At 40.1% G+C, this 26,463-nt stretch overlaps 1 protein-coding gene across 3 annotated transcripts in view; it reads left to right on the forward strand.

The window, feature by feature from the left end:
- Positions 1 to 26,463, forward strand: part of VGLL4 (vestigial like family member 4) — a 161,599-nt gene that overhangs the window by 15,095 nt on the left and 120,041 nt on the right. The window lies entirely within an intron of this gene.

A 26,463-nucleotide genomic window follows, 5' to 3' on the forward strand; every position in this document is an offset into this window, starting at 1 on the left:
TGACTCTTCTTAAAAACACTTCAGAATTCAAGGAAAAGATAATGGTTGACAAAAAGCAGAGAGATTATCTCTGTTAAGCTTGGGAGAGCTGTAAAAAGTGTACTAAGACCTATTCCACAATACATTCATTTGACTGCAGGTTTAAATGCATTTAATTTGGAATTTTGTATTGTGGGTTAAGTATAGATAAGTGGTTTCTTCTCTGAAGATCATGCTACCTGAAGTAGGGACCCATTTGTCAATTGGATGCTTGACATAGAGGTACATTTGAAATTCTGTTTGGTGAATATAGGGTTTTTGTAAAACTTGTTAGAAAAGATTACAGCATAACTGGCATTGTTTAGTGTGATTGAGCATTTGTCAGGGTCAGTGCTTTGCATCTTTTCCATACCATCTTCCTGTGTTACAACAGGGAGAAAAGAAAAAATTCAGGACACCCTACCATTAAAAGGGATGGTGTACCTGACCCTCAGGTGAAGAACTCGTGATCTAGAAAACTTTATACTTACTGTTTGTAAAATGAATAAATGTAAAAAAAAATCTTTTGCCTAGCAATGAAAACAGAAAAATAGACAAAGAACACAAAGGAAGTGCAGTATGTGTATTTAGACTTAGGTAACCATTAAGTGATGATTTTTGTGGGTTTTTTTTTATATGCTTCCAGAAAGCAAATCCACTTTCAAGCAAACTATTAAAAAAGGATGTGTTAATATGAATTAGGATACAAGTAAACAAAAGCAAAATAATTTATTAACAGTCTAAAGCAATTTTTTATATATGTGAAGAACACAAAACTGAGACACACTGGCAACTTGCATCAAAAATGATTTGGCTCCCACATGAGGGGATGAGAGGAAGATGGAACTACATGAAAGAAAAATAGCACATAACTTTCTCATTTGTTTTCATAGAATATAACATGTTTTAAAATATGCACATGTAAATTGTGCCTCATTAATATTTTGTAGCCTTCATCTTTTCCCTTGACAGTCATATTTTGACATTCCATAAATTCAGCAGTGTCTCTACAGAAATGGACTTCAAAGTTCTATAGAGGCATATTTAACCCTATTCTGTACACATTAAGCAATACATTCAGCTAGCTTAAATTAGCAGTGTAACACCCTTGAAGATAAGGATCTGGTCCAGAAACTTAGTTTGGAAGTATGAAACCTCCTCTTAGCAGTATAGGTATTTTTTATAATCCTGACCTCATTTAATTAATTATATTATTTATGAAATAAGCAATGGAACACACATACAGAAATTGCTAATTCAAAGACTCATAAATTTGAAATATGGATTTTTACTATAAAAGCTACGTTATTACTGAAGCAATGTACTTTTTGTGGCTGTTAATGATAAATTCTGATCACGGCTCCTGAAACTCCGCAATCCTTCAAAGCTAATTTCTTCACAAAGGGTAAAATAATTTTCAGTGAACTCTGCTTTGCTGATAGCATGTTAACTCTCATAATTCTGTATCTTCAAAATGTGAAGTCAGTTGCAGAATTCCAAGAGAACCTAATTTTGACCTTTGTTCCTGTGTATCTAATGTCGAAGGATCATACTGTGACCCATTAGAATGTTTCCAGAAATGAAGATTCCACACACGTGAGCCTCTGTAGTTGTTGACTTGGGTTTGTTTTGTGATGTGGATTCACTGAAGGGGTTGTCATAACCTATATGTAAGGGGGGAATAGTCCCGCTATCGTGGGGAACTTTCCTGGCTTCTGCACTACCCCGGTGAAGTGGGCTAGCAAAAGGATCTGAGTCCTCGTTCCCACTTCCTTTACCCAGTGGCCTCCCTGCCCTTGAGGACTCCCCTTCCACTCTCCTGTCTGGCAGAGTCCTTGTAACCCCAACAAGGCTGGGCCCAGGATTCCTGGGGGGCTCGACCCCCAACCCTGCTATGGTCACCTAGGACAGGGGCTAGCGTGTCCCCACTCCGGGGTACTCTTTCTGCACTGGGCACTTCTCTGATCCACTGACCATTACATACAAGCTAAAGCAAATGCAAGTTATTTAATCAACAATTAAATTTAAAAAGAATAAGGGAAAATGAGAAAGGTTAAAGGTCAGCCCGCTCTGTGGCAGGGAACATCACAAACAGTGTCTCTGGGATGTCCGGGCAGTTCACAGTCTGTTCCTTGTAAGTCCCAGGGCCTTCTTCTCAGGCCCTGGCTGTGCTACAGGGATGCTGTGGGTTGGACACTCGCTCTGGTGGTAGCCACAGGCTTTAGGTGGCAGGGCCCTTCTTCCCAGCGCTGCCCCTGCCCTGTCAGGGTTACCAATCCCCCTCTGAGTCTGGTCTGCAGAGCCTCCTGGCTGAGGCGTCTCACTGTGCTGGGTCCACTGCCCAGGGTCCCCCCTCACTCTCCCCAGCTGCTCATGACACCCGACTCCAGACCGCTCCAGCCCCAGCTCCACTCTGTCTTAGCTCCAGCTCCCTGGGCTGCTTCTCTGGCCCCTCTGGCTCTGGTCACTGCAGCTCTCCTCCCAGGGCAAGTCTGCTCTCTCTGGGCTGTGCCTCTGGCTTTGGGGCTGCAGTTCTGCTCTCTCTGGGCTGCTTTTCTGGTCCCTCTGGATCTGGCACAGCTCTGCTCCCCAGCTTAGCTTGGGCCCTCTGCTTTCTCCTTAGCCTGGCCCCACTCTGTCTGACCCAGGCAAGTCCAGCTCACATGGAGGACGGGACCTCCCTGGCCTCCTGATTCCCTGATTAGCCTGCCTGCCCTGTCATTCAGGCTGACCTGGAGCATTGGCTTCTCCCCATTGTTCCTGGGAGCTGTCAGTCTAAGGGTCCTGATTCCCCATCGTCCCTTCCCCCTTTTTAGTACTGGGAGCTAGCAACTAAAACACCCTCACTGAATGTTAGTGAGGGGGCAACAGTCCCCTTACACATATTGATATCACAGATGTAGGCTGCATTATTTAGCCATAAGCACTTGATTTTCTTTCGACTGCTTCTTTAACATGGGTGCCTGATGTTAACACCATAAAGGATGTCAATTGCTAATCGAAGGTGGCTGTGTTGCCATTCATACAGGGAAGATTAAAAATAGAATCACAAAGGGTAGTATGATTGGGTTTAGAAGGGCATTTTGAATATGCCAAGTAGTAGCCACACGGTGTAGAACAGATTGTTCTCCCCACTGGTTTAGTAACTTTGTTTTTAGTAGAGCATGTGGTGGGTGGTATTACAGTAGAACCTCAGAGTTATCGACACTGTGGGAATGGAGGTTGTTCATAACTCTGAACAAATCATTATATTGGTTCTTTCAAGAGTTTACAACTGAACATTCACTTAATACAGCTTTGAAACTTTACTGTGCAGAAGAAAAATGCTGCTTTCCGTTTATCTTGTTTAGTAGTTTGTTTAATATAGTGCTGTACTAAATTTACTTTTTAAATTTTTTTTTCCCGTCTCTGCTGCTGCCTGATTGAGTACTTCAAGTTTAAAATGAGGTGTGAGGTTGACTGGTCAGTTCATAACTCTGGTGTTCGTAACTCTGATGTTTTACTGTACAATGTGAGACTGGTCAGCATCTGACGACCATTGCTCCTAATGCTGACCACAGGCACTAGCCTAAGCAGATGCTGACAAGAGAATCTGGTGTTCTAGATTTTAAATTGCTTTTGTGAATAGTTGGTGGTCTATAACAAAGTCCTGTTGCCAAATCACAGAATGCTCAGAGCTCTCAATATGACATCACCTTGTGAGAGGAATGAAACTTTTCTTTTTCTGTCTTTTAATTGTATTTTTATTGCATTAATCCACATATTTTTCTTGGAAAGTGAAGGCTGATTCTCTCTGTTAACTGAAACAAAGCTTTACCGATTCTAATCAGGTCATTAAAATAATTACAATTGAAAATAAAATCACTGCCAATATGCAGCTCAGAAGGCTTGGGGATTTGGAGTGTTCACAAACAGTCAAGATCATGCAAATTCAGTATCACAGAAGTTTGGTCTAATGTCTTAGGATGTGAAGCTATATAGTTTAACAAATTGTTGGGTCTTAGTATATAACATTAATTTATCTTGATTCTTCGTCTCCTTACATTACAAAGATAATGTAATCCACCCCATCATATTGGGATGCCTTCTTGGGCCAATAGAATCATAGAATATCAGGGTTGGAAGGGACCTCAGGAGGTCATCTAGTCCAACCCCCTGCTCAAAAGCAGGACCCATCCCCAATTAAATCATCCCAGCCAGGGCTTTGTCAAGCCTGACCTTAAAAACTTCTAAGGAAGGAGATTCCACCACCTCCCTAGGCAACGCATTCCAGTGTTTCACCACCCTCCTAGTGAAAAAGTTTTTCCTAATATCCAACCTAAACCTCCCCCACTGCAACTTGAGACCATTACTCCTTGTCCTGTCCTCTTCCACCACTGAGAATAGTCTAGAACCATCCTCTCTGGAACCACCTCTCAGGTAGTTGAAAGCAGCTATCAAATCCCCCCTCATTCTTCTCTTCCGCAGACTAAACAATCCCAGTTCCCTCAGCCTCTCCTCATAAGTCATGTGTTCCAAACCCCTAATAATTTTTGTTGCCCTTCACTGGACTCTTTCCAATTTATCCACATCCTTCTTGTAGTGTGGGGCCCAAAACTGGACACAGTACTCCAGATGAGGCCTCACCAATGTCGAATAGAGGGGGACGATCACGTCCCTCGATCTGCTCGCTATGCCCCTACTTATACATCCCAAAAGCCTTCTTGGCAACAAGGGCACACTGCTGACTCATATCCAGCTTCTCGTCCACTGTCACCCCTAGGTCCTTTTCCGCAGAACTGCTGCCTAGCTATTCGGTCCCTAGTCTGTAGCTGTGCATTGGGTTCTTCCGTCCTAAGTGCAGGACCCTGCACTTATCCTTATTGAACCTCATCAGATTTCTTTTGGCCCAATCCTCCAATTTGTCTAGGTCCCTCTGTATCCTATCCCTGCCTTCCAGCGTATCTACCACTCCTCCCAGTTTAGTATCATCCGCAAATTTGCTGAGAGTGCAATCCACACCATCCTCCAGATCATTTATGAAGATATTGAACAAAACCGGCCCCAGGACCGACCCCTGGGGCACTCCACTTGACACCGGCTGCCAACTAGACATGGAGCCATTGATCACTACCCGTTGAGCCCGACAATCTAGCCAACTTTCTACCCACCTTATAGTGCAATACCATTTGTCCTTGCCAAAAAATATTTAAACAGTGTAACTTTCAAAAACATCAGGTACATCAAAGAAATGCAGGAGTTCTTGCCTACTAATGATGAATTAAAGAGGAGCAAGAGTCTTGAGAAAATTATCTTAACAATGTTTTTGAGTTGGTTGGTTGATCTTTTGAAGTAACTTGCACACTTGTAGAAGGTGCAGAAGCTTTAAAGCAGTTTTCATTGGATGCTTTTGTTTGAACTCTTTTAATAATGTGAATTCCTTGAAGTTTTAGTTATATCTACGGTGGTTCAACATCTACTTGAGCAGATGCTGTGGTTTGGATTTTAAAGTCTGTGGGGCTGGAATCTTGAGTTGGATTTAGGTAAGAAATCTGAAGTGACGTTACTTACACTTTGGCTTCTTCAGTGTTCCTTGCACTAATTTACATCCTCTTAGAGGTACCAATTAGACGTATTGAGTTTTACACGCCTTTTACAACATATCACTTGCATCACCTCTGAATTTGACCCACTGAGTGAAAGGAAGTCTTAGTGGGTGTAACCAATGGTGATCTGGAACCAATTCGCACCGGTTCGCTGGAACCGGTTGTTAAATTTAGAAGCCCTTTTAGAACCGGTTGTCTCGCGAAGGACAACTGGTTTTAAAAGGGCTTCTAAATTTAACCACTGGCCAAAAGTGGTGCCTTAGGCGCTGACTGCATGGGTGCTCTGGGGCTGGAGCACCCTCGGGAAAATTTGGTGGGTGCAGCACCCCTCCCCGCCCCAGCTCACCTCCGCTCCACCTCCACCCCTGAGTTATGCTCCACCGTGCTCTGCTTCTCCGCCCCTCCCCCCTGGCTTCCCGCGAATCAGCTGTTCACGTGGGAAGCCTGGGAGTGCTGAGAAGCAAGCGGCAGCTTCGGACTCAGGCTCAAGGAGGCGGAGCGGAGGTGAGCTGGGGCGGAGGGGAGGGGGCGCGAGGAGGGCCGCCCATGCCGCAGCAGGTAACCAGTGGGGTGCGCAGGGGAACCTCCCCCCGCCCCAGCTTGCCACTCTGGGTCTGAGCGCGAAGTCGCAGCTTGCTTCTCAGCCCTCCCAGGCTTCCCGCGTGAACAGCTGATTCGTGGGAAGCCGGGGGGAGGGTAGAGAAGCAGAGTGGGGCGGAGGTGAGCTGGGGCTGAACCGGCGGAGGTGAACCGGAGGGAACCGGTTGTTAAGATTTTGGCAGCTCATCAGTGGGTGTAACTTGCATGTCAAGGAACCAAAGGAGGAGAGTGGACCAAGAAAAAACTTCTAGTAGGATGGCATAAGTAGCTCTAATGATCCACTTTAACTTACACGTTCACCTCGTTTGTCTATAATTTACTCAGACTTCCTTAAATATTGCTAAAAGGGTGTTGTTAGATCTAAGTTAGTCTGAGTGTGAGGAATACAGCTTACACCACTGAATATACTCTAAATTTGGCCCATTATCTTCATGCTTGTCAGTAAGGTGCCTAACTTATTCTCGGTGCTCCACAAAAAATAAATAAATATTGCTGTTGGTTAACACATCTACACTGCACCAGTACTCTGTACTGAATATTTATACATAATGGAAAATCTGTAAAGTGTTTGTTACAGTGAAGATTGCTCTGAATGGAATCTTCTTATTTTGTCTTAAATCAAGTTTTCTAGTTATTCATAGTCTGACTGAATCACTGCATTTTTATTTGTTAAAATTATTTTTTATAATGTATCTACTAACTTGTGGTTACTTTACTGCTGGTTCATTGGTGTAGAGTCTAATAGGTTCCTTTTTTCATTTTTGTTTTGTGTCATTGACAAATGAACCACATCACATTTAGTTTCCCGTTTCCCAATTTTGAACAGGGATTCCAAATGTGTTATCTTTCCTGAAACATGTTCCTGCCCGAAATTGATTCTTTAGTTTTGCTTTAGTACTGGAATAGAATTGTGTGTAACTGACAAATGCTGGCTTTTATCGTCAAGATTTAATTTTGCTTACAAATGGAGAACAAATGAAATATAGCCTGATAATACTATATAGAAATGGCAATAGCAATTATCAAATAGCTATTCATTAGATTTCAGTGAAGAAGTAAACTTGTTCATAAAAGTAATTTTACTGCGCATCAACCAGGTATTCTTATCTAATCAGTTTGTTTTATAATCCTGGAAAACAGCTGACTGACTACACACCTGGTATGCAAAATGGGCAAATAATATTGTCTGAGGAATTAAAGACACTATTCATCTTAACTAGTCTCATGCAAAATTGCTTACCTCCGGAGCAGTTTTCCACTGTAGGCAATTAAAATTCCTCTGATCTTTTTTTTACCTTCTCTTCCAACTATTTGATTTTGCAGAGAGAAATATATACACGCATGTGCATGTGTGTAATGCATAGTAAATTTTTTTTTAAAGCAAAAATAGCTTAGACTTTTTATGCCTCTAGTTCAGGCATAATCAAGCTCAAACTATTGGAGCTTTCCCATCCCATCTATACCTGTCTATCATAATTTTTATTTCCTTTTCACTTAAGTACCGTATATTGGTTCTGAGTCCCCTGGCACATTTAAAATTACAAATCAACATTTCAGCTAGTTTGCTGCTTTTATCAAGCAGAAACAGATCTTCCTACAGCTTCCCCTAGCTCTCCTAAGTGGCCAGATGAAACAAATATTAAAATACTGTTTTTCCAGATGTATGCAACTCTCTTTACTTGTTTGCTGTAGTGGAAAAATACTGTACAAGAAATCATTTGGGGGGAAATGAATTTTGTGAGGATACTGATCTTCATATCTGCGAGGGAAAGCAATTGCTACAGCTGTTCAATTCTTTTTGGGGACCTGGTATGGTAGAGTGAGTGTCAGTACAAAATGAGCTCTGTTTGGCTCTGACTGCTGTGTAATAACCATTCTGCAGGAAGGTTCACCCCTTTAAGTTTTTAATTCGTTTTTTTTCCCTCCACAGGGAAAAGATTTTATTTAATGACCTTTTGGGTGATTTACAATAAGCCAAGAACATGTTTTTGCTCAGTACAGAAATTCAGCTTCATGAGACGTTTAACCATGTTAAAAATGGTTTTTATTTCCTAGTGCAGATAAGACCTGTCGTTAGCATTTGGTCCATCTGTTGCATTCAAAGATGCAACACAAGAAAGGATGAGCAGAAAAGTTATCAGTGCACTTATAGGCCTGATTCTTATTTATAGTGAGGCCCTTTAATACTGCTGTACACCCATTTTAAAGCCTCTTTACACCGCTAGGGTGATGAAAAGGGGCTTTAGTGTAATGAGAATTGGGGCTTATATTGAACTTGTAAAATAGTTTAAAAGAACTATTGCATATAGCTGTTTAGATTTCCCGGGATTGTTGTTAGTGTCCTTAAACAAATTTGACTGACTCTTTTGCAGTTGCCCCTATGTCAATAAAGTTGAACTTTATAGTGATGTGTTTGCACTGTATTTTGTTTGCAGTACTTTTAAAAGTGTCAACCCTTTTTGGTTAGATCACAAATGCTGGCAGTTACTTTAACAGCTACTAGTTTAAATCATTCTGACATGCAAAACACTTCTTGCTATCAAAGCATATTTAGTAAACAAATGTACCTGAGTCATTGAAAATGATGAATTGTGGAGGGATAAATGACCAAGGTAATTAATTGTATTTGCAAGTATTACTACTGTGACATAAGCACAGTGGTATATAGTCCTCTTTTACGGTGGATTGGGACTTAAGAAAAAGCAGGGGGAGGGGGATGACAGTAACTAAATAAAATAGGCGCGTATACTATAAACAGAAATTCTCTTTGAGAAGCCATAATAATTAAGGCAGAGGGCACAGAGATGCATCTCCTACTGAATTCATTGTTGGCTTATCTGCACTCCAAGTCCTTTATTCCACTTGAAAGAAAACAATAAGATGATGTCATTACCAACCAATCACCTTGCAGTCTTGTCGCTAATCACTGTGGTTGCCAAAGGCAAGAGGAAAAAGGACGCTGAAAGTCGGTGTTGCTTTTGAGCAGCTGTTCAGTGCTGGAAGTAAGCTATGTGTAAGAATTTGAACAATAATTGCAACAGAATGAGCTTTTCTGTTTTTCAATGTTTCAGAGATGCAGCCTACATAAGTGAGGCTTATTGAAATAGCTGTGTATACGTGTTCGCTTGTAATCTTTTTGTCGTTATCGTAGTAGAAACATTATCAAATATAATTGTGTTCTATTACTATGTTGTAACTGATTTGCAAATCAGGTTCCATGCAATGAAATGACTTGGTAGTACTGGTTATGCAAATGAACCTGTTTTAAAAAAACAAAAAAAACCCTGAACCTGGTAGTTATTGTTCCTTTATTAACTTTTAATTTTGAAGTGTAATGTTTATGGAATTATCGGTGTAAAATTGATATAGTTTATAATAAGGAAGAACTTGCAGGCAGACAGCTTCACAAAATGATTTCACTAGCTCGAAATTCCAAGTCACCTGTTTGATTTTCAATGTAACACAATGAAACATTTAGGACAGCATCCTGTACTTTTTTCATCACATTTTTTTTTCTCAGATCACTGAGTTAAATTGGTGCAATGCCCTAGTGTGAACACACTCCTAAATCGGTTTAAGAGTGTCTTAAATAAGTTAAGGATCTTGGGGCTTGTCTATACAGCATGGAAAAGCACTCCAAAGAGGTGCAATTTGTAAAGTGCAATAATGTGCTGAGCTATAACTTCCCTGGGTAGATGCTGCTGGTGCTCCTAAAAGGTACCTAGTTCACATCAACCTAATTCTATGTGAACTGGGTTGGGTACCTTTTTAGACAGGTTTCAGAGTAACAGCCGTGTTAGTCTGTATTCACAAAAAGAAAAGGAGTACTTGTGGCACCTTAGAGACTAACCAATTTATTTGAGCATAAGCTTTCATGAGCTACAGCTCACTTCATCGGATGAATACTGTGGAAAGTGTAGAAGATCTTTCTATACACACAAAGCATGAAAAAATACCTCCCCCCACCCCACTCTCCTGCTGGTAATAGCTTATCTAAAGTGATCACTCTCCTTACAATGTGTATGATAATCAAGTTGGGCTATTTCTTCTACACTTTCCACAGTATGCATCCGATGAAGTGAGCTGTAGCTCACGAAAGCTTATGCTCAAATAAATTGGTGGAAATGGCCCAACTTGATTATCATACACATTGTAAGGAGAGTGATCACTTTAGATAAGCTATTACCAGCAGGAGAGTGGGGAGGGAGGTATTTTTTCATGCTTTGTGTGTATAAAAAGATCTTCTGCACTTTCCACAGTATGCATCCGATGAAGTGAGCTGTAGCTCACGAAAGCTTATGCTCAAATAAATTGCTTAGTCTCTAAGGTGCCACAAGTACTCCTTTTCTTTTTACCTTTTTAGAATGCACCCAGTGCAGTTAGAGCACAACGTGTTAAAACACACCCCTCTTGGACTCTTGGCTTGCAACTGACTTGAGTGAAGGGGATTTTAAAAGTGGATCGATTTAACTAAATAATAGGGGATCGATTTAACTAAATAAGTTAAACTAGTTAAAAAAAAATCCCTAAAGTTACTTTAATGTAAGGTGATCTTTTCCTTAAAAAACAAACAGGAAAAAACCCAACACACATGCTTAAGGAAAATGGAAAATGAGTAGCACAATATTACAATAGAATTTTGTCACAGAGTGTGTATTTATTCTCTTCTTGACAGGCTTATGCAACTCCCAGTAGAATCAGTGGGAGTTATAAGTGTGTGTATTAAGGAGAACAAATGTTCCACCCCACTGTATTATTTGATATGGGATTAGTAAAATTTCCCACAGAATAAGAATTTGTAACTTGCTATCCGTAATTTTTATTTTGCAAATACATGAACAAAGTAGCAAAACTTGCAATAAGGAAATAAATGGAAAGAACTGTGGACATACCATATAGTTGGAAAAGGTTACTTCAGTTTTCTCTCTCATAAAATGTGCTTATCTGGTTTTATTGTTCTATATAATTCTTCAATTAAAGAGAAGTTAGAGAAAACTTGGAGTTGCTTATGCAAATAAGCACTTTAGTGTACGTTTCTTTATTAAACGTGCAGGTTTTCTTTGTTGTTGACAGCATTTACACTTGAATATTTGCCTCATGCTAAATCCCTCATGTCCTGCAGCTGCTAATGCTCTTTTCAAAAGCAGTAACTTTTAATGCACCACAGCCTTTGTGCATTTTGTTTGTGCATTGTCCTTCCAGTATGAATATGAGGTTAAAGGCCTCAGCTGATATCAGGACCCATTGTGCTTAGTGCTGTACAGCAAGAGAGACAGTCCCTGCTTGAAAGAGATTGTAGTCTAAATAGACAAGATTAGAGATAGGGTTGGAGGGGAGGTGAAGTGACTTGGCCATTGTCACACGGCAAGTTAGTGGCAGAGCTGGGAGTAGTACCTAGAGTCTCCTGACTCCCAGTCCAGAGCCCTATCCAATAGATCACTCTACTTCACAAAGTCCACAGAGAGTTGTTAGAGTGGTAACATCATGTGAGCAGTCTACTTCCACAGCCATTTTTAAACCTCTGACTTATGTCTGTTTCCAGGGTAGCCTGCAGGGCCTGTGGTGCTGGGATGGCTCAGATCACAGTCATGAGGATTGTGAAGGATAAAGTTTGATTTGTTGGGACGACAGTGTTCACCTCTGTCACGGTGGAAGGGTAGTCCCAGTTCCTTCAGGACATTTATCAAGCTAAACTAGAGATTCTGCCTTTTCTTTGGGCCTCTGTAAGCTGAGTCAAGTAGTAAACATTAGGATGTTCCTCCTGAGCCTGTGAGAGAACCATCCAAGAAATGCCTTACTTAAAACTATATTGTTTAGTTGCCATCTTTTCATTGTTCACTAAAACAACGTTATGTATTCTGGATTTTTTTTCTTCAACAGCAAGCAAATAATATTTTAACGAAACAAACATGAATTTTTGAATGTAGTTAAACATTCATATTTTTTTAAAATCAGGTTTGTGTTTGTTAAAATTGTTTTTAACTAAAATAGTTAAATGAAATAGTTTAAAAAAAAAACAAAAAAACTCCAAAATTAAAATCAACTGTGTCAGCCAGGTCAACATGAGAAACTTAAAATATTGGCTTCTGCAGCCAACTCAGTAGTCTTCACCTTCATTTTCCTGATTGTTCATCATCTGGAAAATAAAAACAAGCTTTCCAGCTTTTTCAGGTCACAAATGATTTCTCAATTTGGAATGAATTAGTCCAAAGGAAGACCATATTCTTTCTGCACCGGCAGAAGAAGTTACTGCTGTTAAAAGTGAGATTATCACTTGAACAGTCTCTGAATTCCACCAGTTCACTGGTGTGACTTTCTTTAAAATGTCATCAGCAAACATATATTTCTTGAATGGTTCTTTTTCACAAACTGCGGTCTCTTTTATGTCTTGCTGCCATTATAGGTTTTCCCTTCTAGTGAGAGAATGGTATGGTAGATCTCAAATCAACTCAGAAAGACAGACCTCAAGACTTCTGGAATATGCTGCTCAAACAGTTTCACTTTTGTTTCTGCTGCCTGTCCCTCCCTTCTCACATTTATCTCCAGACTTCTTCTCCTTTCCAGATCTATTCCGTCCCCAAAACAATCTTCTATTCATTCAACTTTTTGAAACTTTGCACTTTTAAGGAGAGGTAAGGGATTAATTCTGTGTACACAAATTTGCAGCAGGACAATAGCGTGGAGGTCTGTTATTTCTCACCTCTATATATAATTTATTTATTTAAAAACATTTTGCATTAACAAGCATGTTATCTCTGGAGACACAAATCCACAGTTTGAGAACTACAAACTAAGCCTCTCTGATGGTATCTTCTAGACTGAGCACTGAGTCCCATTGGGTAGATAGAAAGATTAACCTAAATAATCTATACAGAAGCCCCTGGAACCCCATAAGATTGGTCCCTAATCCATGAACTATTGGAATTCATTTACAAAACTTTTCTTAAACATTACATGAATCTATTGTCTCATACTACAGAATTAGAATTTATAATCCCTATTACATGATGAGATATCTTTGAGTTATAATGTATCTTTAGATAGGTTTTTTCCTCAAAAAGCATTTTAATAAAAACATCTGATTTTTTTTTTTAAATCGTTGATTTTATTCACCCTGGAAACAACTGCCAAAATTTACCTCTGATGACCCCAAAGAATAAGAAGTCTGACAATTTGTTTGTCTTGTTTGCTGATGCTAAAAAGCTTTTACCATCTCTGTCACGGGTCTGTGTCCCAGTAGGTACGACAGTATATCACATTCCTGTCTGTATCAGAGCTCATTCCACCAGAGCTGTCTCTGCATCATGAACAGTGGGTGCACCGAGCAGGCATCCAGGCTTCACTACCTGTTTTCACTTACTACAGTACAGTTGGTGTGGCAGCTTCTGCAAATATTGGTGTTGAAAGCCTGATCCTATTGGCTGTGGTTCTGTAGCAATATCTCACTCTATATTTATTTTGTGGAATGCTGCTGATGAACTCTTGTCTAGGTTGATAGAAGTGGACAAATAAATCAGATTAACAAAGAAATTCCCCCTGCATTCTATAAATGTTTTCACTATGACTCCTGTTTCCATGGTCCTTCAGCAGATTGACTAAGGATCTTTTTTGTACCAGAAGCATAACAACATAGATGATGCATAGATAGGCTGTATGTGTTCTAAATCAAAAGAGCTCTTTTCTTACTTTGTGCCTGTTAGACAGTTCAGTATAATCTAGAATTCTGAATTCATTTTCTCCTTTTAGAAGGTTGTCACTTATTTAGACAAAAAATGTGCAGTGTTAGAGATCATTCCATCTCCTGAAAAGTAGTAGACTCCCCATATGGCATGAGACATTTTTTCATAAGAAAAACAAGAACATAAGAATGGCCATACTGGGCCAGACCAAAGGTCCATCTAGCCCAGTATCCTGTTTTCCAACAGTGGCCAATGTCACGTGCCCCAGAGGGAATGAACAGAACAGGTTATCATCAAGTGATCCATCCCCTGTTGCCCATTTCCCAGCTTCTGGCAAACAGAGACTAGGGACACCATATCTGCCCATCCTGACTAATAGCCATTGATGGACCTATCCTCCATCAACTTATCTAGTTCTTTTTTAACGCTGTTATAGTGTTGACCTTCACAACATCCTCTGGCAAGGAGTTCCACAGGTTGACTGTGTTTTGTGTGAAAAATACTTCCTTTTGTTTGTTTTAAACCTGCTGCCTATTAATTTCATTTGGTGACCTCTAGTTCTTGTGTTATGAGAAGGAGTAAATAACACTTCCTTATTTACTTTCTCCACACCAGTCATGATTTTATAGACCTCTAGCAAATCCCCCCTTAGTCATCTCTTTTCCAAGCTGAAAAGTCCCAGTTTTATTACTCTCTCCTAATATGGCAGCCGTTCCATACCCTAATAATTTTTGTTGCCCTTTTCTGAACCTTTTCCAATTCCAATATATCTTTTTTGAGATGGGGCGACCACATCTGCATGCAGTATTCAAGATGTGGGCGTACCATGGATTTATATAGAGGCAATATGATATGTTCTATCTCATTATCTATCCCTTTCTTAATGATTCCCAACATTCTGTTTGCTTTTTTGACTGCTGCTGCACATTGAGTGGATGTTTTCAGAGAACTATCCACAATGATTCCAAGAACTCTTGGTTGAGTGGTAACAGCTATTTTATAGTCCATCATTTTATATGCATAGTTGGGATTATGTTTTCCAATGTGCATTACTTTGCATTTATCAGCATTGAATTTCATCTGCCATTTTGTTGCCCAGTCCCCCAATTTTGAGAGATCCTTTTGTAGCTCTTCGCAATCAGCCTGGGACTGAACTATCTTGAGTAGTTTTGTATCATCTGCAAATTTTGCCACCTCACTCTTAACCCCTTTTTCCAGATCATTTATGAATATGTTGAATAGGACTGGTCCCAGTACAGACCCTGGGGGACACCACTATTTACCTCTCTCCATTCTGAAAACTGACCATTTATTCCTACCCTTTGTTTCCTATCTTTTAACCAGTTACTAAGCCATGAGAGAGCCTTCTCTATCGTCCCATGACTGCTTACTTTGTTTAAGAGCCTTTGGTGAGGGACCTTGTCAAAGGCTTTCTGAAAATCTAAATACACTATATCCACACGCTTGTTGACCCCCTCAAAGAATTCTAGTAGATTGGTGAGGCATGATTACCCTTTACAAAAGCCATGTTGACTTTTCCCCAACAAACTATGTTCATCTACATGTCTGACAATTCTGTTCTTTCAATCTTGGTGAATTAATGTGTTAGGAAGAACTGCTATCAGGTTGATGATTTGTAGAACAAATCTAGGGATTTAGAGGAGAGTCGGGTAACTGGCAGAGGTAGAGAGAACTGAGAAATTGAGGCTTGTGGTATAGGTGAGATATATTCTGGAAAAATAGATGTGATATAGGACTTGGATTTGATCATTTGTTTTGTTGTTTATTGAAATCAAATCTGTCCTGTGTTCCTTTTGGAACATCTGCTTCCCTTATACTGTCTTATTGACCAGTGAGAAACAACTGGTAGAGCTTGTTCTAGTCTAGAAAGTTAAGACCAGTGTACATGGGTCTTCAGTTTTCTAAATACTATTTATGCCTGTTAGGCACATTTTCAAAGCATGATTCTGTCTGTCCGTATTGATCGTTCAAACTCTGTTAGAACCTGGTGGAGGTGGAACCATATTTAAATATGATTTCCAGACTAATTTCCCGATCCACTGTAAACTGGTTTTAAACTTTCTGTAAACTTGGAGGCCCCATTTCTATCTTGCGTAGTTCAGAGCAATGCCAACTCTATGCAAGGCAATCGTGTGTATACAATATAGGGTCGGGCAAATACTGCAAAAAATATCAGTATATAGTCTTCAGAGTAACAGCCATGTTAGTCTGTATTCGCAAAAAGAAAAGGAGTACTTGTGGCACCTCAGAGACTAACCAATTTATTTCAGCTTAAGCTTTCGTGAGCTACAGCTCACTTAGCTCACGAAAGCTTAAGCTGAAATAAATTGGTTAGTCTCTAAGGTGCCACAAGTACTCCTTTTCTTTTTGAGTATATAGTCTGACACACAATATTCTTTTTCCTAAAGCCATGCTTATGCTCCTTTTGAGTTTCTTTTCTGTGAATATGTGTGTGATTGCGTTTGTGGGAAATTAATTTGAAAGTCTTGTGTGATAGTAATTTATGGAAACAAAATTTTAGATATATACATGCAAATGTTTGCAATTAAAGTGTTTGCAGCATGCCTTAGGGAGCAGAAACAATATTATGTGTTTGATTTCAACAGTAACAACCAAAGCCCAAATAGCAAATAATATTCATAGTGCTCTGTTTTATGATCAGTCCACAGAATGAAAAAAAGTTGCAAAACATTAAACGTAATTTCAGATACTAAATAACTTCCATCTTTTTGCTGAATTCATGCAAAGAAAAAATAGGTCAATGAATAAATGAACTGTTGTCAGTTATGCACTGATTGGCTCAACAAGTAATCTGTATATTGATCTGTGCAAGGCAAAATAAAAACTAAGACGTTTCTTGGAGCACTGATTTGGCAAAGGCTAATTGATGAATGGCATTGGCAAGGATTTGCATTTGTAAAACCACAACAGCCACAGAAGATGCAATGGGAGCTGGCGAGAGGAAGTTTTACACCGTTCATTATATAACAGGATTAGCCTAAAGTTCCTAGTACGTAAGGGTTTTCCCACAAGTTTTGGGTGAGAGTGGGTAGCAATTCATAACTGGTCTGTGTTTGCCATGGTAGTGTGAGAAGTTGAAAAGAAAGCCCAGTTTAGCTTGTGATATTTTGGGAAAAGAACATAAATAACACCCCATTGTTCAGAAAATGGATTTGTGTTTTGAGTCATCAGTGTTTCATGACTGCATCCGTCTTAGTCTCCTGTATGTAAATTATCTCGTCTTTGCCACTGTTAATAGTACCTACATCTTATGTATAGTACTTTACATCATCAGCTCTCAAAGCACTTACAAAGGAGGTCAGTATCATCCTCCACCTTTTACAGATGGGGAAACTGAGGCATAGAGAAGTCACTTAGCAGGCCAGTAGTAGAACTGGGAATAGAGCCCAGGTTTCTTGCGTCCTAGTCCACTGCATGCCACTGGGCCACTTTGTGGACAGTCCAGCAGATGATAGCCTCCGTCTGGCACTTTCTCTTCCGTTTTTTAAAATGACTTGATCAGGTTGTTATAGTAATAGCAAAATGACTGAATGCATGCAAACAGCCTGCCTGTGCTGCTTGTGTTTAAAACTTTCCAACAACAGTGGTGTGGGTGACCATACTACTTATTTGCAGGTCAGCTTGCACAAAATGGAGAGGCTTTCCTGGAAAGCAGATTATAAGGGTAGAAAATGAAAGTGTGGTGGGGCCATTAAACGCTTTTAGGATTTTGTTGGGAAACCCTGCAAGAGGAGTGTTAAAGACCATAGTATACTTGATTTATTTATTTATTTGGCCTGAAAACCTTCACCTTCCATTCCTCAAACTTTTTTGTAGCAGAGAACTAAAGACTAGAGTTACATTTTCAATTTGTTAAATAAGTTGGAAAATGGGCCAGTTGTCCATCTGGTGTCTAGATGTATTTTATTAACATAATGCCACTAGTATAATCAATGGACGATGGTAAAGCCCCCAGAAATTAAGAAGCTTAAACATTTTTTCAACTTAATTTTGAACCTCTTATGAACAGTTTTTCAATTGTCTAAAGTTTGTGAAAGTTTGCATCTTTCAAGGTAGCAGAAGTTTCTACTCAAGCTGTGCCAGCTCTGCAGTCAGGCTATTTATGTTGCTGTAATTCACAAAGAAGGATGCCTGCCTTGCAACTTTGTTTATCTTTCCAAATTAGTTTTTTTCCTGATTGATGCTAAAATTTTGTTCGTATTAGGGAAAAAAAATTTAAATATTGAAATACTATCTCTTAAATGCCATCTAAATCCACATCACTTGGCACATGGTGGTGGTGGTGGGGGGGAACATTGCTTCTTGCTAGTATGGAATTTGTTGTCAGATACCAGTCATAGCTGTGAAAGTTTTAGCTGACTGAATACTGTGTTAGTAAACAGATTCACATATAAATAATTGCTTGGAAATTGCAAATGCACAGTTCTCTTAAATTGGTGTATTTCTGGAAGTGCTTTAAATTTTTGCATCAGTGTAGTTTGTTTCATAGGAATATACATTATGTACATTACGGTATAAAACAAGTATACAGGTGTTATAACATATTTAAATTTAATCGGACTCCTAGTTTTTAGTGAAATGGGCCAAACAGTAGCTTGGCTTACTCAACTGAGAATACTTCAGGCTTACACTGTGCTTATGAAATGCAGTGAGCTTTCCAGAACTGTGTTCTTTCCACAGCTTTAGGAACATAGATATTTAGGACAAATTTGGAAGCCTTTGTTACATGTGTGAAAAGTTATTCTTCCTTATTTTGGGGGTGGAGGGCACAATGGGAGGTGTAAATATTTCAAACATCTTTAATAGCGTAGGTTTTGGGGTATTTTCAGTTTTCTTCTATACCTTTTTTTCTTATTTTATTGTTTTTAGTTACTTTTTGCAACATTTTTATTAGTGGGACTGTGGAAAACATCTTACTATTGCAGAACGGTGCTGTACAACCTCCCTGTTGCTTCCTCCCAAAAGGCTGCTGTTGTAGTTACTCAGATTATATCGCCCAGATTCCACGGATTCTGAGGTGTCTCTCTGATTCATTTTTGAGATGGTTTTCTACATGAGCTGTGACTTGGCATGTCTTTGGTGTAATATGACTGGATGTTTTGTTCCAAAAGGCAAACCGGATATACCGTTTTCCACAGACAAACTAAGAGACAAACTAGTTAAATCTTACATTTTCTCTCTTTAGGTTGGTGGTCTTTAAATTGTTAGATAACTTCTAAAGCTTTCATCAGGGTTGTGTGTGTATATAATGTACACATTAGGGTTGTGGTGAAGGGGGTTGTTGCAGAAGTTGGAAGCTCATGAGTTTGGGGACTTCAGGAAGTGAAAGGTTGCTCTCATGGTTAAGGAGTTGAATTCGGCTCTGGAAAAGTGGGATCTGTCCTTGTCTGTGGCAGAGTTCCTGTGTGAAGTTAGTTAAGTTATTTAGACCCAACTTTTCACAGGGTGGCTACTCCATTTCTGGGTAAACAGTATGAGAACGTTGGGTCAGATTTTCAGAAGTACTGAGCGCTCACAGTTTTACCTGAAGTCAATGGGAGCTGTGCTTTGAACGTATAAAGTGCTTATAATTCTAAGTACTCTGAAAAGTCAGATACTAAGCATCTCAATTGGGGCATCTGAAATTAGTGGATGCTTCTGACCTTAATCTCTGTTCATCAGTTCCCAATCTGTAAAATGTGTAATGCCCACTCATCTCATGTGGGTGTTGTGAACATAAATTAATTATTTGTGAAGCATCAGCTACTATAATGATGCACACTATAGAAAAGAATATGAGGAAACTAATAGTTCTGTCTTCAGAGTAAAGGCTGAATCTTGTGCAGTAAATAAGGCTTGGGGCCGCACATTGAATAACACAGAGAGAACAAAATAATAAATAGCTTCTCCTTAATTGAGCACTGTCCATGGCTGTGCAATGTATGAGGCAAACGTCCCATGAAAAAAATCTGACATGTCCTAACTTTAGAGTACTTGAATGTGAAACCTTAATACAGTTCTCTAAACATAGTTTTGTGTGAGTGATTTCCTACGTTTTTAAAAAAAGCAAACTGAAAAATAAAAAAAAGTTATCATGTGGCATTGTATCAACACATGAGTAGGGCTGGAATCTTTAGCTTCACCACATAGACCTCTGTTACTTGAGCTAAAGGAGTAACTGATAGCAATAGTAGGTTTTCATCCTCTGTGTGGACCAGCACTAGAGGAGGGATGGGACACTTTGCTAATGGGTTCCACGGATGTTTGCTGACAGCAGAGGGGTGCTGACATTCGCGGATCCTGGGTTCTATTCCAGGCTCGAGAGGGGAGTGTACTTTAATGAGAACAGAGTAACAGCCGTGTTAGTCTGTATTCACAAAAAGAAAAGGAGTACTTGTGGCACCTTACAGACTAATCAATTTATATGAGCATAAGCTTTCGTGAGCTACAGCTCACTTCATCGGATGAAGTGAACTGTAGCTCATGAAAGCTTATGCTCAAATAAATTGGTTAGTCTCTAAGGTGCCACAAGTACTCCTTTTCTTTTTAATGAGAACAGACTCTTCTGCCCAGTCATCCCAACCTGTCCTTATCCAACCTCTCATGCCCACTCCTGGTTCTGTGTCCCGGTCCTATTCTCCTCAGACTTCTTATCATTGTCATCTTGTCCAACAAGTTCTCTAATCCTTCCCCCCCCGCATCCACTTACTGATCTGTCTCTCCCCACTCTCCTGGTCTCCATTGTCCATGTTCCTCATTCCCATTGGGTCCCAGTCCCTCTCAGTGTAAAGGTAAGATTTTGTTTTCTGTTCGGGGACCTTGCCTTTTGGGGTTGTAGCCTATAATCTGGATTTTATCATTTTGATCGTATTTTTATTTCTGGCTATATAATTAGGTTTGGCCTAGATGTAGCTGTATTATGGATGCTCTGCTTTTCCTCATATTTATTTCTTGCATTTTTATTTTATTAAACTGTAGTATTTTGTATGAGTTTTTCCCTCTGTTCAATTGTCCGAGGATTTCCTTTTCCAGATATTTTTCAATAAGGCATTGTTAAATTTAGGTTGCAGTACAGCTTTATTTTGTTTTCACTTTGTGTCTGAATCTGGTTAATGAAAAGTCAACCAGTAGTAAAAATCAGATGACACACAGCTTTTATTTTTACTAGATCAATGTGGGTACTTTAATTCTCCCAGCTGCTATCCTCTTTCTCTCCCTCCCCCCCACCCCCGGCTTCATTTTGGTTCTGTTTTAAACTTCCTCCTGCATTTTGTGTGTCTTACTCACCGTTAAGTATTTAGTTCTTGTAATTCTGTTTGTGCTTGTTCAGTACTTCATTAAGTGGCAAGTTCATACTCAACCTCTCTGCTCCCCATGCATATTTGAGTCAAAACTTGTTAATTGATGACACACAAGCTTTTACTACTGCTATAAAGAACCTGTAGAGTGAGCATAATTAAAATAAGTCATTTACCACAATAGGCTAGTAACACAACATGGCAGAAGTTCCTATGTTTAAAAATGGGAAATACTTCTGTAAATTCCCTTGATGCAGGTGGCCAGTGGATTTTTTTAGTGGCACTCACATTATGGACATGAGCTGTATTCTCTTCTCATTTACTCATTTACCGTATTCTAGATTTTTATACTGTTCCTTTCACCTGGTTACTAAAGCACTGCACAGTTAAGGAGCCCAAAAAACAAAATTTTTTTTCCCTTCTTAATTTCTTGGGGCTAAGGAGCACAATATTGCATGTGTAAGATTTATTTTAAAGAGCATTGATCCTTGAGGGGCGCTTTATCGAAAAGGCGTGTGTTATATCTTTATTGGAACATAGACCTAGCTAGGTCCATTTCTGGCAACGAGTTCTGTAGCTAGAGTACCACTACCAAGAATGCTCTGTTCCCGATGATACAAAAATGTTAGCTAAGCTCTGAGGGCAGAGGTGGTCAAACTACGGCCCACAGACCACACCCGGACCGCGGGACCGTCCTGCTTGGCCCCTGAGCTCCTGGCCCGGGGGGCTAGCCCCCTGCCCCTCCCCTGCTGTCCCCCCTTCCCCGCCGCCATGCGGGCAGTGGCGCTGCGTGCTCATGCAGGGTAGCGTGGTAGCGTGTCTGGCTCCGGTATGGTGGCATGGCTCCCACACATGCTGCTCTGAGCGGCATGGTAAGGGGGCCGGGGCTGAGGGGGTTGGATAAGGGGCAGGTGGTCCTGGGGGCAGACAGGGAGTAGGGGGCAGGTTGGATAGGGCAGAGGTTCCTGGTGCGGGGCAGTTAGGGACGGGTGGTCCCAGGAGGGGGCGGTCAGGGGACAGGGATCAGGGTGTGGTTGGATAGGGCAGAGGTTCGGGGTGTGGGGGGGCAGTTAGATAGGGGCTGGAGACCCAGGGGGCAGTTAGGGGCAGGGGTCCCGGGAGGGAGCAGTCAGGGGACAAGGATCAGGGGGAGGCAGTCAGGGGGCAAGGAAGTGGGAGGGGGCAGATAGGGGGCGGGGGCCAGGCTGTTTGGGGAGGCACAGGCTTCCCTACCTGGCCCTCCATACAGTTTTGCACCCCGATGTGGCTCTCGGGCCAAAAAGTTTGCCCACCCCGTCTTAGGGTATATCTACACTGCTGTTAAACACCCACAGCTGGCCTGTGTCAGCTGACTCAGGCTCAGGGGTTTGGGCTACAGAGCTGTTTAACTATATGCAAGGCCTGTACGATATACTCTTAAGAGTAAGTGTAAGATATACTCTTACAGTGCAAGGCCTGGAGAACATACATAGTTATGCTGGTAAAGGCATGATCTTCTACTGATCTACTGATAGGTAAATTGGTGCGAACTTGGGTGTGGACTCTTATAAACCAGGTTTAAACCTTGAACAAGCCTGAGAGAGAGAACATAATTAGAATTCTCAGATTCCAGGTTAGGTTTTCAGGGCAGGTAGCTAAAGGAAAAAAATCAGGGATGGATAGGGGCCATTATTTCTTCGATGTGCTTCCCTCCCACATTCAATCCTGATCCAGCTTTTCCAAGTAGGCCGGGCTATGAATTTCCACTACAGAGAGTAACCTGAGCTGATTATATTTGATATTCTGAAGACACAAAGGACTTTTACTTCTGGGTCAGTAAATCATTACAATTGCATGTCTATATTTTCACCCTTATTTTTACATTTTTTAAAAAGCTTTTTGAATATCACGTGCAAGTTGGTCTCTAAGAGCTGAACTGTATTAAAAGGGAAAGGTGATTTTTATATTTCCTGGTCTGGTTTATGTTTTTTTTCTGAGAGCTTGAAAGTACTATATATCCAATAAAAGTTGATTTAAAATTTCATCTGCTACAAAGATGGAGCTGTTTTAGCAAATGATACTGGAATCAGTTCTGTTTTGGACACCTATGTTATTTTGCTGTAATAGAAATTGTGAATGCTAGTCAGTCAGGAAATAGTTTTAGGTTTAGGTAAATAGGTTTAGGTTTAGGTCAGGAAATAGTTTTGTCTTTCATTTATATTCAACCAGATTATTTTATTTTATATAAACTTGTTCTAGATCTCCTGAAAGTGGCAGTAATTTAAAATGGCTTTCATTTTCTAGGTCACGTCCATAATATCTTCATCAGAGAACAGCTGTGCACCACAATAGTAACTGTGCCACTATTAATCTTGATCCTTTATTTGCTTTCTTTACAGCCCAGGTTTAGACGTTTGACAATGGCAAAAGGGCTACAGTTCAGCAATGGCTGTCTGTCTCTTCTGTTCTAGTATTTATACACTAAAATGCAGGACTCACGTTCAGGTTGAAATGGATGGCACTTTTACCCGAGTCATTCTCTGTGTTCAGTTTTAAAACAATATATATTTTACTCTGCATTGTAAAATAACACTCCAGTTTACAAGTTATGGAGGAACTGTTCCATTAAATAGTTTTTTAACTCTCAGGCTAACAAAGTTCTCTTTTCAGTAGGCAACTTAAATCTAGTTTTGGATTTCAAACATGCCAAAGTCTAGGTATGTTTGGTTCTGGGGTTTAATTCAGGCCTATAAACTTAGCACAATTGGACTCTGATTTTTATTGGGACTTTAAAATATGATTATTCAGAATGCAAGCATTGTCATAATACATATAATAAATAACATTTTCTGTTTTGTCATACTCACCTAAGCAAATTATATTTTTCTAAATGATAAATATCACATAAAAGTAATATAGCTGAATAATTCATTTATTGTAAAACAGATTTATTTACTTTTGAAATATTATCTAAATGTCAGTTCGTATATTTTGTTGGAAACTTGTGATTTCAATTCTCTTGATTAAATTAAGAAAGAAACTTGGATTTAATGTTCACTCCCCAGGTGGAATGTCACTTCCAAAGCTCTGGTATGGGGGGGGGAAAAAAAGGATTTTCGTCTATGCATTACTGCCTCTTTTTAGATGTGTGAAAAGGGAAGCAATTTTTTGAACAATTCTTCTATGGAAATCAAAAGTATTTTTTGTGTAGGGAAATAATTTTAGAGAAACCTTGGGGTTCTGTGAATCTTTTTTCTTTTACTTTTCTTGACTGAAATACTAGATACGTTTTGTCTGAGCTAATAATAATCACTGGCGACATCAATAGCTTCTGTTGCCAAAAGAGAGTTGGTCAGCTGCCTTAATCCATTCCACTGAACTTCTCATGACCCTCAACAGATGTTTTGCCTTTAAAGGTCAATTTAACTTGCTGAACTGACTTGCTCCTTGCTTCCCAAAGCATGCCAGCATAGTTCAGAACTGGAATGTGCTTGTTTGACACAAGGAAATGTCTTTTCCCCTTAGTATTTTATATTTTTTGTTTTTAAGAAATTCTCTCTAGGTACCCATATTAATAATGTAATAAATGGCATGAAGAGGTGTTAATAATGATAAAAGGAAAAGAGAATGGGGAAAATAAAACTAGTCAAAATATGAACACAATATGAAATAAAGACAGGGTCAGTAAGAAATTCTTACACATCTATATGTACTATTAATAATATTTATTTGTATTACAGCTGCACTTAAAAGCCCCAAATAAGACTTTGTCCCTGTGGTGTAGGCACTGTAGTAACCCACAGTAAGGAACAACCTGCTTCAAAAAGTTTAAAGTCTGTACAGACAACTTTCATACAAGGAGGAAGAGGTGGGCACAGGAGATTGATCAGTTAGTGGGATTTAGGTTACCCATCTTGAAAGTGGAGGCAGTAAGGAAAATTTGCATCTCAGGAGGACAGCATCAAAAATTTGTGTCTCAGGAGGGCACACAAGGAATGAACATGAAGCACGTTTCAGAGAGAAACTCTTGGTAAGGAGTCTTCAATTTCTAAAATGTGATCATTGTTCAGAACATCTATGTAATGGTCTATTTTGGGGGTAATTTATAAATGTTTTGTAGGGACTGTTCTAGCAAAGCAGAACAGTGCTCCATCTTGTCACTGATAGAAGCCAAGTACTAGATGATTCATATAAAGTTTCTTCCTAACCATGGGTTCTTCTTCAAGTAGTGTCCTTATGGGTGTTCCAGTAATGGTGCGCATGTGTCTTCAAGCCCTTGATCAGAGATTTTCAGTTAGCAGCGTTGGTTCAACCCATGCATGCACCGTGTGCTTCCTTATGCCAGATAACGAAACTATATAGGTGTGCCTAGGCAAGTGGCCCTCAGTTTCTTCTCAACCACCTCAGCCTGAGATGAAGCCCTCCTGTGTCCACCTTGAGCATACCTTGGCTTTTCTAGAATTTCTGTAATGGTTAATATAGTTTACATAGCTAGTTGTTAGTATAGTTTAGTGAGAGGATTGTTTTACTCCTCTTTCCCCTGGGGGAGACTAATTTTTTTTTCCTGTCATGGTATACCTGGCTCACCAGATTTCATATGTTGCCTCTCCTGCTGAGAGGTTATACTTGTGAGTGACAGCTACTCTGTGTGTCCTGTTGCTTGGGGGAGTCCCACATCTTCCAGAAGAGCAACTTTTGCCTGGCCCTCAAGTCTAGAGAAAGAAAAACAGGGAGATTAAACTGTCTCTGGGTCAGATTGGAAGCTTCCCTCCCGCCCAAAAAACCCCCAATAACAACAACAAAAAAAACCCCTATGTCTCTGGACAGATCCAGTGCTCCTTTTATCTCAGTGCAGGCTTCCCCTAAGAAAGGGAAGTCTTTGGAGGCTTCAGTGAAGGCTTCCAGAAAGAGGAGCATGGACTCTCATCTTAAGGAGTCAGCTCCTAAAAAGTCCAGGTCCTTGGTGAGATCTACGGTGTGTGAAGCCTCGACCTCTTGACTCAGTACTGTTGAGTCCAATGACTCTTCCTCTGGTACTGGCAGGGCTGTAAAATCCCAGAGCATGAAGAGGAGACGTGGGTTCGATAGGGTCTTGGTACCTTCTACCAGCAAAGAGGTCAAGCATGAACATTCAGGACTAGTTCCATCAAGTTCAGCCCAGCCGTCAGTACCCATGCATGGGGCACTTTCTGCACCAAACAAGCAATGGCACTAGACCCCATTGGCGTCTGCTTATGTACACCCACCATCTGTGGTCCTGTTGGCTTTGGCTACTGTGTCACT

This window comes from Lepidochelys kempii, chromosome 7 (genome assembly GCF_965140285.1).
Source record: "Lepidochelys kempii isolate rLepKem1 chromosome 7, rLepKem1.hap1, whole genome shotgun sequence".
NCBI classification, from domain to species: domain Eukaryota; kingdom Metazoa; phylum Chordata; order Testudines; family Cheloniidae; genus Lepidochelys; species Lepidochelys kempii.